The 20,066-nt window shown below is 45.1% G+C and overlaps 1 pseudogene; it reads left to right on the top strand.

The window, feature by feature from the left end:
- Positions 1 to 20,066, top strand: part of LOC137640603 (uncharacterized) — a 56,550-nt pseudogene that overhangs the window by 16,881 nt on the left and 19,603 nt on the right.

Raw genomic sequence — 20,066 nt, forward strand, 5'->3', positions numbered from 1 at the left:
AAAGTTGGAATTATTCCTCGATTTTATCATTTATGCTATTTTTTTTAGATATGCCAATAATATATACAGTAAAAATTGTTTCATTACTTTTATTATACATTTATATATTAATGTAAATCATTCCATGTGTGTCGGTGGTTATTGCACCTCAACCTAGGCTAGCCTACTGATAAACCAGACATAGAATTCAAGGTGTGATTTTTATAACGGTAGTATAAGACGACCCCCCATTTTAATGGTTGAATTTTGGAATATAGGGTCGTCTTATACGCGGAAATATACGGTAACTACGGCGATATTCCCAGAGAATTTACCTTAAGGTACCCAGGATTCTAACTCCTGGAGCGAATATCCCTAATAAAAGAACCAGGGATATCGCGAAATATCAGAGGACGTATTCTTGACACGCCACATAGCAATCTGCACTCCGAACAGAGTTGACACTTCGAAGGGGTCAATTGGCAAGAAAACGAAAAACGAGAAAGAAAGGAGAGCCGCTCGCAAGGTATCTCTCCTCTCCCGTTTCGTAAGCGTGCATTGCGCCGCTCACGGCGCCATCTGTATTCCTTTTTGCGTAGCTCAACAACTCGGTGTTTTTCCCTGTGTTATCTCGCAATTCGTGGTTTATTTCAACGTTATAATGCTTTCTCCAACTTCTGCTTCTGATAAGTTGAGTATTATCTCTTTTATGTATAAATGTAAGCTCTTGGTAATTTTAAAATGATTTGATAGTGATATCGTTGTTACAAGAGCTGTTGCCTACCGGAGGCGTTCTGGACGCTGTCGCTCGCTATGCATGAGTTATTTAGTTAGCCAGAGCGACATTCCCGGCCGTTTCGCTTTAATAATTTTAGCTATTCAGCGTTACATAGGATTTCTTTATATGATGCTTTTAGTATTTTCGTTTTGGCGAATGATTTGCCGATTCTGGCCTACGCTAGACCTTGTAGCCTAGTCGTTTGGCCCTAGTACTTTCCTGCATGATATTCAGATTTCCGAGTGTTTTAAAATTTTATTGAAGCTTTAGGCAGTTTTATACATTTAAGATTGTTGATTTTCTTCCAAGATAGTATACGAGTGAGTTTCTGTGATTTAGGTAATCGATTCTCTTCTCGCCTAGGCTAGTTGTCTATGGGGCCATAGTATACTTTCTCACACTCCCCAGTTGCTCTCTTCTCTTCGGAGAATGTGTGCAATCCCTTTTCCTCTGCTTAAGCCTTGGGCTTAACCCTAATGGTTTATCTGAATTGACTTTAGATACAACTATATTAGGGTGTTTCTGTTCTTTCCTGTTTCCAGTAAGTCTGGCTTCAGGATGAGGGCAGGACATCAGAGTTCTTAGTCTGAGTCTGTTTCTGTCTAGCTTTGTGGTTGAGATTCCCTTGCTAGGCTGACAGCAGACATAGGAGGCTTAGCCTCCTTAGTTCACTTTCGAAGGTATCTGTACGAGATGATTCCTTCTTTTTGTGTTCTAGCAGACTAGTCCAGTGTTGTTGTTCTCGGTGTGGAGGATGAGATCCTCCTTTTCTGTGAATAACAACGCCTTCCTTGCTTTGGTTCCGAGGGAGTTGGCAAGTATTGCTGGCCTCCCTCCTCGGATCTTCCCTAGGCTAAGATGAGTTTTCTTGGCTACGGGTGATTCATTATTAGAGCAAGGTTGGCAGGACCCTCTTCCCCCTTTCCCCCTCTTTCCTTAGTGATGGCCTAGCCATTGCATCCCTGTCCTAGCATAGGTTAGGATGTGGGGTTGACTCAGTCCCTTGCCGGCCGGTAAGGGTCTTCTGCTTTGAGTGCTGCCCGGACCTCCCTTGGTCTCTCATCTATGTTTGTCTGTAGAGCCAGATGGCATTGGTCAGGAAGCCTGAAGTTATATTCTCCCCTTCCTTATGTGCACTCTTTCGGGTTGCCGGGCTATGAGGCAGTACAGTCTCTTATCCCGGCATCCATTCTGTTTTTCTTCTAGTGTTTGTACCCTAGCCCGGCTGCCGGCCTAAGTGGCCGGCAGCCGGGCAGTCGGAGTTCTCTGGTTCTTTTGCTGCCGGCCGGCTATAATATCACACCATAGTTCTGCCGGCCGCTACGATTAGGGGCCGGCAGCCGGGTGCTGTTGTTGTTTAGCTGCCGGCCGGCAGTCCCCTGCCGACCGGCAATAGAAACACACCGAGGTTCTGCCGGCCGCTACGTTTGGCGGCCGGCAGCCGGGTGCTATCTTGTGTAGTTGCCGACTTTGGAACTAGTTAAGGTGTGTGCCGGCCGGCACATTACCTTCTATACTGTAGCCAGTATTTTTCAGTATAGTATATACTGTAGGGAGAAAACTATAGTATAGTATATGTTACAAGTTTTTCTATCACTTTTGTGTTGTCTTGCACAGCCCTTTGGTGTAACCATACAGATAAAGAAAGTGAGTTCTTTCTTATCTACTATCCAGTATTTTAAAATCACTTATTTGGGTGTGAGCTACACATGTTTCCTCTGGAAATTATTTCTTGGTCACTCTAGAATAGATAAACCATACGATTTTATTATCTGGAAGGTTGCAGCAATTGACTGTGCGGGAAATACAAGTGTGTGTCTTTCCTTTCTAGTTTAGTTATTCTAAGCTATGTATATCCAGTGATACGTAGTTCACTTGATACTCATGGAATTTTCTTCTCTTTACAGGAGGACCATCCGAAGTGTGGAAGCGTTTTCTGCAACGTCCGCAACAAGAACTTCTGCGGACATGATTTGTGTAGGAGGCACGCAGCATGCGCAGTCTCCAAAGGTGATCTCCGGTATTGGGACCCGCAGGTATGTACCGTGTGCACAAACCTGATTACTGAGGCTTTTGATTCCCCTAAGACGGCGGAGTCAAGGGACGCAGCAAGGGAGAAGCTTCGTACCTGGGTGAGGGGCTTTCAGAAGAACACTTCTGGCCCCTATCTTCCAAGTGAGAAGATGAGGGCTTACCTTTTCCCCAAGGCGTCAACTGAGGCAGTGATTCCCCAGCCTCAAGCGGAGATACCGTTGGTTCAGATCCCGGTGGATGCTGAAGTCGCGGACGCCCTGCAGGACATCCAATTGGACGATAGGATGTTGGAGGTGTCCGAGTGTTTGGAAAAAGACCTTCTGGCAGAAGACCAGGAAGAAGAGCAGGCTCCAGACAATGAGGAGGAAGAGTTCGACGAGGTGTCGGCTACTCCGGTTCAGGCCCCTGAACCTATTCCCTCAACATCGTCCTCTCTCCCAGATGAGCTGGGAAAGACCCTTTCCTCCATCGTTGGAATGATCCAACAGATGCAGAGGGAAAATAATGAGAAGGCTGCTGCAATTAAGCTGGAGATGCGGAGACTTGCAGCATCACGTGGGCCCCAGAAGAAGCTCAGCGTGAAAGACCTTCCCTTGTGCTCAGATGCCAACCCTTGGAGGTATGCCGAGCACATGCCTATGACGACTGGAAAAATCGTCATTTCGGAGAAGTTGGGCTCAGTCCCCCTTGAGGAGGTGGAATTCTGGCCCAGCAAGGAGTCGTATCTGGACTGTTATGTCCGTCTAAGGAAGGAACCAGCCTCAAAGGAAGAAACAGAGCCGAAGGAGGTCATAGTTTTTGACCACGCTAAGGCTCAAGCTTTACTGTCAAGCTCGATGAAAGAGAGGGGCTTCACAAACTCAAAGGTACCTGCTTTGAGTAAGAAGCACCCTTTCTTTGTGTCCTCTCCTTCTAGAGCCTTCCCCTTTATGCAGAAAGGGTCTACGGCTGTGCTGAAAGCGATCGAGGCAGGTAAGCCATGCCCCTCCTTGGAGGAGTGTAAACCTCTGTCTTTGGCCCTACCTATGGACCACAAGGACTGGAAGGACGTCCATCTTACCTTCTCAGTCGGGAAATTGAAGGCTGATATTGCCGGACGTCAGTTCGGTGAGAACCTCCCCAAGCTGTCTGACTTTCTTTTGCGCAGGGAGCTTGAGACAAAAGAAAGACTTGCTGCCTCAATGTCTCATCAAACGACTCTGGAGACAATGGCAAGTGACCCCAAGGTCCATGAAATGTTTATGGTAGTGGCTAAGACACACCTAGCCACAGTGACGAAGGACCTTTATAGCTTCGTCAAAGCTAGGAGGGCTTGTAGGGAGTTCGTGTTCGCCTCGGCTGCGGTGAGGCACGAGCCAAGGAAGCTAATCTCCTCCAGCATTTGGGGCAAAGACCTCTTTCCTAGTGAAGCGGTCAAGGAGGTTGTAGATAAGGCCGCCACGGAGAATAGAAACCTTCTCCAGAAGTGGGGCCTATCTCTCAAGAGAAAGTCTTCCCCGGATGAGGGTCCCCAACCAAAGAGGAAGACTAAGAAGACTAGGCTACCCTCTCGGCCAGCCAAGCCATTCAGACAGCAGCAGCAACAACTTCCTATGCCTACAGTGCCCCAGATGGTGGCACAAACCCCGACCACGTACCAGTGGGTACCCCAAGCCGTGTCTATGCAGTCTCCGGCATTTAACCCAGCGTTCGAAGGGCAGTCAACTACCTTTTGAGCGAAGCCTAGAGGGGCAGCCAGAGGTTCGTCTAGACGCCCCTCAAGGGGGAGGGGATTCAGGGGTGGTCGCGGTCAAGGAGGCAAGACCTCAGGGCAACAGCAGCCAAAGTGAGATGATACCGGTAGGGGGGAGACTTCAGAATTTTCGGGATCGGTAGACGTTCGATCCCTGGGCCCACAGCCTACTCAAGAATGGACTGGGTTGGAGCTGGTACAGCACTCCATCCCCGTGCCCTCGATTTTTCACACTCCACCCCCGTTCTGGAGGAGTACATTCAAGAACTGTTGGAGAAAAGAGTAATCCGAAGGGTAAAGTCCATCAAATTCCAAGGGAAGCTGTTTTGTGTTCCCAAGAAGGACTCAGAAAAACTCAGAGTCATTCTGGACTTGTCGCCACTCAACAAGTTCATAGTGAACTGCAAGTTCAAGATGCTAACACTGCAACACATAAGGACCTTACTGCCCAAGAGGGCATATACCGTCTCCATAGATTTGTCAGACGCCTATTGGGACGTTCCAATCAATCGCCAACTCTCCCCAGAAGAAGCTCAGCGTGAAAGACCTTCCCTTGTGCTCAGATGCCAACCCTTGGAGGTATGCCGAGCACATGCCTATGACGACTGGAAAAATCGTCATTTCGGAGAAGTTGGGCTCAGTCCCCCTTGAGGAGGTGGAATTCTGGCCCAGCAAGGAGTCGTATCTGGACTGTTATGTCTGTCTAAGGAAGGAACCAGCCTCAAAGGAAGAAACAGAGCCGAAGGAGGTCATAGTTTTTGACCACGCTAAGGCTCAAGCTTTACTGTCAAGCTCGATGAAAGAGAGGGGCTTCACAAACTCAAAGGTACCTGCTTTGAGTAAGAAGCACCCTTTCTTTGTGTCCTCTCCTTCTAGAGCCTTCCCCTTTATGCAGAAAGGGTCTACGGCTGTGCTGAAAGCGATCGAGGCAGGTAAGCCATGCCCCTCCTTGGAGGAGTGTAAACCTCTGTCTTTGGCCCTACCTATGGACCACAAGGACTGGAAGGACGTCCATCTTACCTTCTCAGTCGGGAAATTGAAGGCTGATATTGCCGGACGTCAGTTCGGTGAGAACCTCCCCAAGCTGTCTGACTTTCTTTTGCGCAGGGAGCTTGAGACAAAAGAAAGACTTGCTGCCTCAATGTCTCATCAAACGACTCTGGAGACAATGGCAAGTGACCCCAAGGTCCATGAAATGTTTATGGTAGTGGCTAAGACACACCTAGCCACAGTGACGAAGGACCTTTATAGCTTCGTCAAAGCTAGGAGGGCTTGTAGGGAGTTCGTGTTCGCCTCGGCTGCGGTGAGGCACGAGCCAAGGAAGCTAATCTCCTCCAGCATTTGGGGCAAAGACCTCTTTCCTAGTGAAGCGGTCAAGGAGGTTGTAGATAAGGCCGCCACGGAGAATAGAAACCTTCTCCAGAAGTGGGGCCTATCTCTCAAGAGAAAGTCTTCCCCGGATGAGGGTCCCCAACCAAAGAGGAAGACTAAGAAGACTAGGCTACCCTCTCGGCCAGCCAAGCCATTCAGACAGCAGCAGCAACAACTTCCTATGCCTACAGTGCCCCAGATGGTGGCACAAACCCCGACCACGTACCAGTGGGTACCCCAAGCCGTGTCTATGCAGTCTCCGGCATTTAACCCAGCGTTCGAAGGGCAGTCAACTACCTTTTGAGCGAAGCCTAGAGGGGCAGCCAGAGGTTCGTCTAGACGCCCCTCAAGGGGGAGGGGATTCAGGGGTGGTCGCGGTCAAGGAGGCAAGACCTCAGGGCAACAGCAGCCAAAGTGAGATGATACCGGTAGGAGGGAGACTTCAGAATTTTCGGGATCGGTAGACGTTCGATCCCTGGGCCCACAGCCTACTCAAGAATGGAAGCTGTTTTGTGTTCCCAAGAAGGACTCAGAAAAACTCAGAGTCATTCTGGACTTGTCGCCACTCAACAAGTTCATAGTGAACTGCAAGTTCGAGATGCTAACACTGCAACACATAAGGACCTTACTGCAAGAGGGCATATACCGTCTCCATAGATTTGTCAGACGCCTATTGGGACGTTCCAATCAATCGCCAACTCTCCCCCTACCTAGGGTTCAAGCTACATCGAAGACTCTACGCCTTCAGAACCATGCCATTCGGGCTAAACATAGCTCCAAGGATCTTCACGAAGCTTGCGAGCGCAGCTCTCAAACAATTACGCCTAAAGGGAATCCAGGTGGTAGCCTACCTGGAAGACTGGCTGGTGTAAGCAGCATCCAAGACAGAATGTTGGCAAGCTTCCCTACAGGTGATCCAGTTCCTAGAGCATCTAGGCTTCAAGATCAACAGAAAAAAGTCTCGGCTTTCTCCATCTCAAAAGTTCCAGTGGTTGGGAATCCACTGGGACCTAGTGTCACACCAAATCTCCATCCCGGCGAAGAAGAGGAAGGAGATAGCTGGTTCTGTCAAGAGACTTCTGGATTCCGAAAGAATATCAAGACGCAAACAGGAGAGAGTGCTGGGTTCTCTCCAGTTTGCCTCAGTAACAGACCCGGTGCTAAGAGCACAGCTAAAGGATGCAACCGGAGTTTGGAGAAGTTATGCATCAAACGCGCGAAGAGATCTGATAAGACCAGTACCGCTTCGTCTACGTACGCTTCTCAGGCCTTGGTCCCAAGTCAGGCAACTAAAGAAGTCGGTGCTTCTTCAGCCACCTCCCCCCTCGTTGACTATTCACACAGACGCCTCGAAGGAGGGGTGGGGAGGTCATTCTCTTCGGAAGAAGGCCCAAGGAACTTGGTCCAATCTATTCAAGATATTTCACATAAACTTTCTGGAAGCTATGGCAGTACTCCTTACCTTGAAGAAAGTCTCCCCTCGTCGCTCGATCCACATAAGGTTGGTACTGGACAGCGAGGTGATTGTGAGATGCTTGAATCGACAAGGATCGAGGTCACCACCACTCAACCAGGTGATGTTGGCCATCTTTCGACTGGCGGAAAAGAAGAAGTGGTACCTGTCGGCAGTTCACCTTCAAGGAGTCCGCAATGTGACAGCGGACGCTCTATCCAGGTTCACATCGATAGAGTCGGAATGGTCCCTAGACGCAGGATCATTCTCTTTCCTCTTGAGTCAAGTCCCAGAACTGCAGATAGACCTCTTTGCGACGAAAGACAACAAGAAGTTACCCCTTTACGTGTCCCCGTACGAGGATCCCTTGGCGGAAGCAGTGGACGCGATGTCCCTCGACTGGAACAGATGGTCCAGGATTTACCTGTTCCCTCCTCACAACCTTCTATTGAGGGTCCTCAACAAAATGAAATCTTTCAAGGGGGTATCGGCAATAGTGGCTCACAAGTGGCCGAACAGCGTGTGGTTCCCTCTGGCATTGGAACTACGGCTGAAGTGTCTACCGTTACCAGATCCAGTTCTGACCCAGCGAGTTGCAGAAGTCGACTGTCTGCGCTTCATCACAGAAAACCCGGAACCTGCAGCTCATGATTTTCTCTCCCTAGCGGTTAGAAAACGTTTCGGGATTTCGAAAGACAGTATAGACTTCCTAGAGGAATATAAGTGCAAATCCACTAGAAGGCAATATGAGTCATCATGGAGAAAATGGGTGGCCTTTGTCAAGGCGAAGAATCCGCAAAAGATCACGACGGACTTCTGCTTATCTTTCTTCATCCACCTCCATGGTCAAGGGTTAGCAGCCAACACTATATCAACCTGTAAATCTGCTTTGACAAGACCCATTTTGTATGCCTTCCAGGTCGACCTCTCTAACGATATTTTTAATAAAATTCCGAAAGCCTGTGCTAGGCTCAGACCATCAGCACCTCCGAAGCCCATTTCATGGTCTCTGGATAAAGTTCTTCATTTCTCTTCGCTGTTGAACAATGAGGAGTGTACTTTAAAGGTTTTGACCCAGAAAGTTATTTTTCAATGTTAATCTTACCCGATGATCATGTAGCTGTCAACTCTGTTGCCCGACAGAAATCTAAGGTCGGGATACGCCAGCGATCGCTATACAGGTGGGGGTGTACACAACAGCGCCATCTGTGAGCAGGTACTCAAGTACTTCTTGTCAACAAGAACTCAATTTTTCCTCTGTCGTGCCACCGGAAAGACCTACTAATACGCCGTCCCTAACTGGATTTGTTTTCACTTCTTTTTGGTGAAGTACACTATTCCAGTTTTGAGCTTTCGCTATGCAGGGGTTTTATCTTCATTTCAAAACTTGAACTCGTTTTGGATAGATTTAATTATGGTGACGAAGAGAGTATGGACTCTCTTTCACTTTTAAATGGCCGACCCTTCCCTTAGACGGAAGTGTTGGTGAAGAAGAGAGTATAGACTCTCTTTCACTTTTAAATGACCGACTCTTCCCTTAGACGGAAGTGTGTTTAGGTTTTTGGTAATTTTGCTTAACAAAGTTATAGATTTATTTTATATCTCTCCGCCATTTATAGGCCTCTTCGATTAACTTTCCATTTATTATAAACTTATAAAAATTAATTTTTATGTTTGTTTATATATGACCTTTCCTAATAGTAGGCGGTCCTTACTTGGAACCGAAGTTAATTAACATTGAGCCCGTCATATCGTATTTCCTTTTAAGATTTTATGCTATTTTAATTTTAATGTTTTTGAAAGAATTTCTTTGATAGTCTCGTACTGTTTTCAAAGATGAACTAACGTTTAGTTTAGTCTCCGCAGTTGTTGACGTTCAGAACGTTCAACATGCGCTCTATCGTTACGATAGAGAGAGAGTATTTCACGGTTTCACGTTGCAGTAAGAGTAAACCGATTCTAGCGTTTCGTTCATTCTTTCTTAGCTTAAATTCTAATAAAGGAACTTTTTTTTTTGGGAAACCTTTCAGTTTTTTTCCTTTAACTAATAATATGTTTTAACGATATATAATTGGGCTCATCTCTCAGGTTCTAAGTCAGAGAGAGAGAGAGAGAGATAGAGACGGAGGGAGAGAGAGGAGAATAAACGTTTCGTTCAAGCGGGTAACGTTGTTCTCGTTTTTTTTTACTCTTCTCCCTAGTCGCTATAGGGGAAGAAGGTAAAACGTTTCTAGAGTTTTATTCTTGTTCCCAGGCTTTATGCGGTGAGAGATTTTAAACGTAGTTTATTTGATCTAGTGTTTAGTCTCTTTTCCAGCCACTGAATTCTTTATCTTTCATTATGTTTTTCTGTTACATTGTAAAACTGTTTTCGCAATTACAGTACTACCTTTTAATGAAGGATAGGATTGCGTGTTTCAGGTACAAATCACTTAAAGTTTCGAGTTCAGTGAAATAAGTGCAAACAGAAAATCAAAAGTGATAAAGTGATATGCGCAAAGTGTTACAGTGTTGCGTTCGAGGGTTCGTCTGTTCGTGCCAGTTGTTCACCTAGTCCGATACCTCTTACAAGCTCCCAAGCCCAGGGGAGAAGTAATGTCGAAGGACTTATGGGTTCCACAGGTCTTGATCGACGAACAGACGTTTCCCTCCGTGGTTTCGGGTGTATCTACACACGTTGCCGACGTGATCACCCCACCCACACAAAGACGAGAGAGCCCATTTATTCCTCGTCTGCGGAAGAGGTTTCTCGCAGAAACCATGGACCAAATCTTGCAGCTTTTAAGTGCAAGTCGGTCCCTTCCGCGCAAGTCCAACGGCCTAGGTGTAGCCACTGGGTCAGTTCGGACTCGCTCCAGTCATCCGACGACTGCACACCTCCCAAGAGAGGCAAAGTGGTACCGCAACAGGCAGTAACTCCGTCTGTTGCCGCACCAGCTGTTTTAGACCCTCAGTCACAACGGACAGTAGCTCCGTTTGTTGCCGTCTTTCATAGACCCTAGTGGTCCATGCTGCAGACTATACAGTCTCAGCTTGCTCCTTCATGCAGGAGTTTCGTGCTGGAAGGTTGACAATGCACCTGTTAATCTACAACCTTCCACGGTTGTGCGCTCAGCAGATACTGCGGCTGCCTGCTCCCACACTCCACCTGTGAGAGCTCCACCTCCGATGCGCAGTCGACCCTGCCAGACGCATGTTCATGCTGCACCCTCCTTTGACATGCGTGAGCTACCGCATCAGTAGTGGGAAGGTGCTGTAGAGCTGCCGTGTTGTGACACAATGCGGCATGCTCCGCAACCCATGCGGCATGCTCCGCATTCCATACGGCATGCTCCGCAACCCATGCGGCATGCTCCGCATTCCATACGGCATGCTCCGCAACCCAGGCAGTCCCTCCCACGCACCAACACTCCGCTTTTGTTGTTGCCAGCTCCCACACTCCGACTGCGGAGAAGGTTGACGATGCACCCGTGGGCCTACACCTACCACGGTTGTGCGCCCGGCATGGCTTCCTGCTCCCACACTCTTGTTGTGAGAGCTCCTCCACCCATGCACAGTCAACCCTGCCAGATGTATGATGACTCCCACAGACACACGGAGCACTCAGTTGCCGTGCGTGAGCTACCACAAGCTGCCGTGTTATGACACGGTGTGTCAGCCTCCGCAACACACTGTGGTTACCGCCACTCACCCGCAGCAAACTAGTCAGTCAGGAGTTGAGGCTTCCCCACACAACTTTGGTTGTTGCCAACTCACAGACTGTCAAACAGTTACATGACGTTGCCTTCTGGTCTGCTACTAATACACCAGTGCTGTATGTCCTCACGCTCCTGTTGTGGTTGACAGTTCAGTTTTTGGACAGTTCACAGACTGTCAAGCAGTTTCATAACGTTGCCTTCTGGTCTGCTGCTTTTGCACCAGTGAAACCCTCACTGAGATAACCTAGCTTTTCTCGGACATGGTTCCTGTAGATGAGAAAGTGCTGTTCTCCCTCCTTCTGATTTTCCCTTGAGGACTCTGTCATTTGGAGAGGAGCCTTAAGCTGCTTAGCCTCCTATGGACTTTAATTAAAGCATAACATGCTTCCAGGGAGGGTAAATGGTTCCGCTTCAGTCGCTAACCCCGTCTGTTGCCACACCTGCTCCCATAGACCTTGGGCTTTGTTGCAAGACATGCAGTCCAAGCTTAGTCCTTGATAGAGGAATTTTTACGGAGAAGAACCTTCTTGCCAACGACCTTCCTACCGTTTGGTTGTACGCCCTGTTGACGCTGAGGTATCCTACTCACGTCCGCCAGTTGAGATGGTTCCTCCACCGGTGCGACCCAGTGTGGGTTGCCAGTCGCACGTTGACGTTAAGCTACTCTCGGAGGTGGTTGTGGACGTTCAGTGTGTCACTGGAAGACGTTCAACAACCAGCAGAGGTGACTTGTTGTGACGCAGTGCGGCAACCTCAGCAACCCGATAAGGGGTTGTCTGCACTACCCAGACAGTCTAGACAGTTAGGGTTGTCGCTGTACTTCCTCGCATCCCCATGGTTGACAGTTCACAGACTGTGCAGCAGTACCATGATCTTGTGTCCGGCTCCGTCACGCATCCACCAGTGCGACCGGATTCAGCGAGTCAGACGTTGCCCACTCCGTTGCCGTTTCCTCATCAGTTTCGGATGAGGAACCCTCTGATGAGGACATGGCTGAACAAGACGATCAACCCCCAGCCCTGCTATCCATCCAGAAGATGCTGAAGAAGGAATACGGCCCTGTCAGGCTGTGGATGAGTCTGGTTAGGACACTGTCATCCGTGGTTCAATTGGTGTCACTTGGAAGACTACACCTCCGTCCTCTTCGGTTTCATCTAGCTCTTCACTGGAAAAGGACAAGACGCTAGAAGCGGTCTCGATCCCGGTTTCCGGAAGATAAGTCTGGTCTAACCTGATGAAAGGACTTTATCAACCTTTTATAGGGTCTTCCCCTGACTGTTCAGACTCCCAACCACGTTCTCTTCTCAGACGCATCGGACGTAGGCTGGGGTGCGACCTTAGGCGGTAGGGAATGCTCGGGATTATGGAACTCGAGTCAAAGGACAATGCATTTTAACTGCAAGAAGCTTCTGGCAGTACGTCTGACCTGGAAAAGCTTCAGGTCTCTCCTTCTAGACAAAGTAGTGGAGGTCAACACGGACAACTCCCTGCTATGATGTTCATCTCCTAGCAAGGAGGGACCTACTCTCTGACATGGTGCGAGTTCGCTAGTGACCTCCTCTCCTGTTCAACAGGTCTAGACTTTTCACTAGTAACAAGTTTCTTCCAAGGCAACTTGAATGTCTTAGCAGTTTGTCTCAGTAGGAAGGGACAATAATTTCAACATATTGGACCCTCCACAGAGATGTATGCAAGAGACTTTGGGTCACCTGGGGCCAGCCAACCATAGATCTCTTCGCAACCTCGATGTCCAAGAGGCTCTCAATACTTTGCTCACCTATCCCGGACCCAGCACGGTTCTTTTAGATGCCCTTCTACTAGATTAGTCTCATCTAGATCTATATGCATTCCCTCCGTTCTAGATTGTCAACAAGGTACTGCAGAAGTTCGCCTCTCACGATGGGACAAAGTTGACACTAGTTGCTTCCCTCTGGCCCGCGAGAGAATAACTTACCGAGGTACTTCGATGGCTAGTAGACGTTCCCAGAACTCTTCCCCTAAGGGTGGACCTGCTACGTCTGCCACGCGTAGAAGGTACTCCAAGGCCTCCACGCTCTTCGTCTCACTGCCTTCAGAGTATCGAAAGACTCTCGAGAACTAGAGGTTTTTCGAAGGAGGCAACCAGAGCGATTGTTAGAGCAAGGAGAACATCCACCCTTAGAGTCTACCAATCGAAGTGGGAAATCTTCCTAAACTGGTGCAAGTCAGTATCCGTATCCTCGACCAGTACCTCTGTAACTCAAATAGCTGACTTCCTCTTATATCTGAGGAAAGAGCGATCTCTTTCAGCTCCCACTTTCAAGGGTTACAGAAGCATGTTGGCATCAGTCTTCCGTCACAGAGGCTTAGATCTTTCCAACAATAAAGATCTACAGGACCTCCTTAAGTCTTTTGAGACCACGAAGGAGCGTCGTTTGGTTACACCTGGTTGGAATTTAGACGTGGTTCTAAGATTCCTTATGTTAGACAGGTTCGAACCACTTCAATCAGCCTCCCTGAAAGATCTCACCTTTAAGACTCTTTTCCGGATATGCTTAACCACAGCTAAAAGAGTCAGTGAGATTCATGCCTTCAGCAAGAACATCGGATTTTCATCCGAAACGGCTACATGTTCTACATCTTGGTTTTCTAGCCAAACACGAGCTGCCTTCTCGGCCTTGACCAATATCGTTCGTTATTCCAAACTTATCGTATGGTTGGAAATGAACTAGAAAGAGTATTATGTCCTGTAAGAGCTCTTAAGTTCTATTTTAAAAACCTTTACGAGGCCCGTCTGAAGCTTTATGGTGTTCAGTTAAGAATTCATCTTTGCCTATGTCAGAGAATTCTTTATCCTATTATTTTCAGACTGTTAATACGAGAAGCTCATTCCCTTCTGAATGAGGAAGACCAAGCTTGGCTGAAGGTAAGGGCACACGAAGTTAGAGCTGTCACAACTTCCATGACCTTTAAATAAAATAGATCTCTGCAAAGTATTTTCGACGCAACCTTTTGGAAAAGCTAATCAGTGTTCGCGTCTTTTATCTTAAGAATGTCCAGTCTCTTTACGAGAACTGCTACACTCTGGGACCATTCGTAGCAACGAGTGCAGTAGTGGTGGGGGCTCCACCACTACAATTCCCTAATTCCAGAACCTTTTTAATCTTTCTCTTGAAATATTTCTGGGTTGTCCGGAAGGCTAAGAAGCCTTCCGCATCCTGGTTGATTTGGCGGGTGGTCAAATTCTTTCTTGAGAAGCGCCTAGATTAGAGGTTGTGATGAGGTCCTTTAGTATGGGTTGCAGCCCTTCATACTTCAGCACCTAGGAGTCGCTCAGCATCCTAAGAGGATCGCTAGGCTCAGTAAGGAAGACGTACTTAAAAAGGCAGAGTAATGGTTCAAGTCGACTTCCTTACCAGGTACTTATTTATTTTATGTTTGTTATTTTGAATAACTGCTAAAATAAGATACGGGATACTTAGCTTCTAATGTTAACATGTATGCTGGTCTCCACCCACCACCCTGGGTGTGAATCAGCTACATGATCATCGGGTAAGATTAATATTGAAAAATGTTATTTTCCTTAGTAAAATAAATTTTTGAATATACTTACCCGATGATCATGAATTTAAGGACCCTCCCTTCCTCCCCATAGAGAACCAGTGGACCGAGGAGAAAATTGAGTTCTTGTTGACAAGAAGTACTTGAGTACCTGCTCACAGATGGCGCTGTTGTGTACACCCCCACCTGTATAGCGATCGCTGGCGTATCCCGACCTTAGATTTCTGTCGGGCAACAGAGTTGACAGCTACATGATCATCGGGTAAGTATATTCAAAAATTTATTTTACTAAGGAAAATAACATTTTTCTGTTTGCACTCGCTTCGGGGGCCAGGGTTAGTGAAACTGTGGCCCTCTCGAGAGAGGAAGGTCGTGTTCAGTTCTTGGATGGGGGAGAACTGAACTTGTTTCCGGATCCTACGTTTCTCGCCAAGAACGAGTTGCCCACCAACAGGTGGGGTCCCTGGAGAATCTGCCCTCTGAAAGAAGATGCATCTCTATGTCCAGTGGAATGCCTAAAGGTCTATCTTCGTAGAACTTCAGACTTCAGGGGTGGTCAACTATTCAGGGGAGAAACATCAGGCTCAAATTTATCCCTGAAACAACTTAGGGCGAAAATCACCTATTTTATTCGCAGAGCGGATCCAGACAGTACACCCGCAGGTCACGATCCGAGGAAAGTTGCCTCATCCTTAAATTTCTTGAATAGTATGGATTTCGAACATCTTCGCTCATACACTGGCTGGAAGTCTTCCAGAGTTTTCTTTCGTCACTATACGAAGCAAGTGGAGCAACTGAAGAGGTCTGTGGTAGCAGTGGGTAGTGTCGTTAAACCTGCTGTTTAACTCTGCGAGGAACAGTGAATTTAATTGGGACGATTAATTCCGGGGTGGGTGTGTAGTTACGAACTGCTCTACAAACCAAGTGTTAGGGCACGAGGGTGCCCACATTGACTGTTCCATATTTAAAGGTGAACCTAGCATAAGTGCAGACATGTGTGCCAAGCGTTTCCAACGCTAATGTACAGTGATCCCTCGCTACTTCGCGGTTCAACTATCGCGGATTCACCACTTCTCGGATTTTTTTCATAACACATGTATATACATATATCGCGGATTTTCCGGAAATTTCGAAAATACAGCGATGTGACCGATGGTGCGAGATTGGAGAAAGTAAGGAAAATTGAATCATGATTGATTTTCAATATAAATGAAACTTTGAGGAGCAACAAAGATATCATTTGTTAGAGAGATAGAGAGAGGTAAGGAATGGGAGGTAGTGAAAAGTAGCCCACAGAGAAAGAGAGAGAGAGAGAGAGAGAGAGAGAGAGAGAGAGAGAGAGAGAGAGAGAGAGAGAGAGAGAGAGAGAGTGTGTGTGTTGTTTTAAATGTAATAAACAAAAAAATTTGATAGGTTATAACACATTGGTGCTTATGTAATATCAACTGTATAGACGGTTTGAATAAGTTAAGAAATGGTATAAACGATACTTTGTTAGTGTATTTGTACGCTCTCAAGAGCGGCAGCTAGACGTCAGCTGATCTGATCACAGCTAAAAGTTAAACAAAAAGAAGTCAACAATACTCGATTTTTAAAACACCCGAAATTTAAAAACAAAAGTACACGCTTTCTTAATGTGCAATTAACTATTTAAAGAGTAGCAATTTTCTAGAATAAAATGATGTTTCCCCAAAAATAGTGGTTTGCTGATGAAATCGGATGCCGTATTTTTAGCAACGATTGAAATGGATGTAAACTCGGCATAATTTTTTCGTTTCGTATTTAATTGACACTAAGAAAACTAATTTTAGTTTCTTCATCTATATGTAAGTATTGTATAACACGAAGAGAGAGAGAGAGAGAGAGAGAGAGAGAGAGAGAGAGAGAGAGAGAGAGAGAAAGAGAGAGAATGAATCAGCTGTTGTAATCGAATGCTGTGTTTTTGTTTCTTGAGAATTTCATCGCCACGACTAACAACAACATACTGTACTGAACTTTACAGTATTATACAGACTACTGTAATATGATAAAATAAAATATTTGTAATAACCTATTTTATATGAAATGGGGCTATTTTTTTGTTTAAAATTTACATTTACGTATGTAAAACAATCTCTCTCTCTCTCTCTCTCTCTCTCTCTCTCTCTCTCTCTCTCTCTCTCTCTCTCTCTCTCTCGTAAATTGTTTTCCTGCTTTGCTACGTATGTATGATTTTATATAGATACGGTAAATAATATTTGTAATAACATATTTTCTAAAAGCTTTTACTGTAATACTGTATCATTATTTATCACTTTCATCATGCGCGTTAAATGCCTTCGTTTGTTTATTACGATCGAAGATGGAGCGTACTTTATGAGCGTCATAAAGAAAAACATTTCATTTGGAAGTCCTAAGAAAAATTAAGTAAACCATTGGTAATAACAAAATCAACATACTGTATAATCAATATAATCGATGCAAAAACTAACCTATACACAGATGTGTACACTAAATGCGTTTGTTTCTTCATTATGATCAGAGATAAACGTAAACAAAACATTGGTTGCCAGTTTTTATCGTGCTTTTTGGCGTGTTTAGGAAACGCATGATATAAAATCGCCTTTAATATTTGTGCCTGTTTTAGTTTAGGGTACAGTGAACCCTCGTTTATCGCGGTAGATAGGTTCCAGTCGCGGCCGCGATAGGTGAAAATCCGCGAAGTAGTGACACCATATTTAACTATTTATTCAACATGTATATTCAGACTTTTAAAACCTTCCCTTGTATGTAGTACTGTTAACAAACTACCCTTTAATGTACAGAACACTTAATGCATGTACTACAGTACCCTAAACTAAAACAGGCACAAATATTAAAGGTGATTTTATATCATGCATTTCCTAAACATGCTAAAAAGCACGATGAAAAATGGCAACCAATGTTTTGTTTACATTTATCTCTGATCATAATGTAGAAACAAACTGGAGGTAGAGCTTTGCTTATTACCCAGACATATTTCCCATACTTTTCCCTTAGAACTACATCACATCTTCCTACTTTAGATATATATATATATATATATATATATATATATATATATATATATATATATATATATATATATATATATATATATATATATATATATATATATATATATGTGTGTGTGTGTGTGTGTGTGTGTATATATATATATTTATATGTATACACATATACATACCTACATATATACATAAATACATGCATACATATATATATATATATATATATATATATATATATTTATATATATATATATATATATATTACTGTATATATATGGGTTATGGAAAAAATCCGCGAAGTGGTGAATCCGCGATGGTCGAACCGCGAAGTAGCGAGGGTTCACTGTACTGTAGTACATGCATTAAGTGTTCTGTACATTAGAGGGTAGTTTGTTAACAGTACTACGTACAAGGGAAGGTTTTAAAAGTCTGAATATACATGTTAAATAAATACGTAAATATGGTGTCACTACTTCGCAGATTTTCACCTATTGCGGTCGGGTCTGGAACCTATCTACCGCGATAAACGAGGGATCACTGTAACTGATTAGTAATATAGACTTTTATGATTTTGATACTTCGGTATGTTAAAAGTGGCGTTATTGTTCTCTTTCAGATAAACAAGTTTTCTGTTTACTATCATGCTTATGCTTAATTTTTGGTTATCCTCCTCTTATATATGTATAATTGTTGTTTAACCTGTTTTATTTTATTGTTTGTCAATAAACTAGTTCTTGTGAACCTTGCGTCTCCTTCGCCTTTGTCATTTTCTTGAAATGATTTAGCATTACGTTTACTATGTATATTTATCTGGGATAATTCTAATAGATTGTTCCTTTATGCAAGCATTTTTGCATTGGATTATGCTTTCCCCTAGCGGGAGGACTCCATGCCCTAAGGGGACGGTGGCGCATATGCAAGTTTTCCTACTACCCGGATATAAACCTTTGTCCAATCCAGTAATGAACGGGGAACTGGTCGATATTTCATATTGACTCAGTGGTTCTTTACAAACTATGCTTTACATGATATAGGGTGAGACCACTATATTGGCTTGTCTGTTATTCATACATAGGTATATGTACTCTTTGAGACTTTTCCAGAGTCTAGTATGACTCTTCCTTGTAGGGGGCAGGAAGCTCTAACATGGTCTATGGTTAGATGTAAAGATATATGACAGTAACATCTTAGGTCTCTAGGTCTAGTTGGCCGGGAAATACCTTTGGGGAGTACGGCACGTTTTGAGAATCCACAGATACAGTAATGCTCTGGTATACTTCCATCAGGACGACATGGCTTGAGCCCAAAAAAGGGATTTTGACGTAGGAAAAATCTATTTCTGGGCGAGGGACCTGTGCCGCCCAGTGAATAAGCTCCATTTAGCACTTATTCTTAGGTAATTTACTGCTAAATATACCAGAGAAAAAATGTAAAGGAGTGCTAGGTTAACTAGCTCGCTCACCTATTGGTGTCGGTATAAAATTGGGCGTATAATCCAGAGGTCCCGCACTATTTAGATTCATCCACGACAAAGATCCCAATAGAGGAGAGCCGTTCAACCTCACTCGGCACCACCAACTCTGCATCCGCTCAGAACCCAACTCCTTAGCACCCAAAGTTTGGGGACTCCAAGGGAGAGGAGCTGGGAGGGTTCACTGGGCGGCACAGGTCCCTCGCCCAGAAATAGATTTTTCCTACGTCAAAATCCCTTTTCTGGGCTCGAACCTGTGCTGCCCAGTGAATCTATACAAGAGAAATGTCACCAAACTTGCAAAATAAAGGAAAAAACATAAGCGTAAGGGAAATACAGGATGCTTTAATCAGAGATGAGTGCCACAAAACAATTATAAGGGTATCTTAAAAGGAACATAATCCACTTGGTAGAACAACTGACAAATAAGGTAAGGTATAATAATGCCGTGAGTGATGATATATACAGATACTCAGGAGTCAAAAATTCACAAATATAATAATAGTAATCAGGTGCGAAACCAACGAATACAAATAGGGTATAAATGAGGCAGGTAAGGGGGAGAGATAAAATAACAAGGAATTAACATATGAGTTACCTGGGGGTAACTACGCTCCCTGCAGCTACTGTAGGAAATTTAAGGGCTTCCAAATGTTTAAGGTAGTGTTTCTTGAACACTGAGGGTGACTTCCACCCTGTATACCTGGAAAGATCCGTAAAATTCATGTGGTGAAAAAAGTTCACCGAAGTAGCAACCGCTCTGATATCATGTGCAAGAGGAAAAGAGTCAGGGCTAGCTTGTTTAATAAAATACAAAATTTGTTGCCTGATCCCTTTAATGGTAATGGTACCGCCTTGTTCTCTAACGAATAGAGGCCCCGAGGAGTTAGAGGAGGTCCGGGATAAATAAGACCTAAGAGTAGTAACAGGGCACAGAGACGGATCTTGCGTGAGGGGAACAATTTTCCAGGAGGACCATCTGTT

The sequence above is a fragment of the Palaemon carinicauda genome, chromosome 5, assembly GCF_036898095.1.
Source record: "Palaemon carinicauda isolate YSFRI2023 chromosome 5, ASM3689809v2, whole genome shotgun sequence".
NCBI lineage: Eukaryota > Metazoa > Arthropoda > Malacostraca > Decapoda > Palaemonidae > Palaemon > Palaemon carinicauda.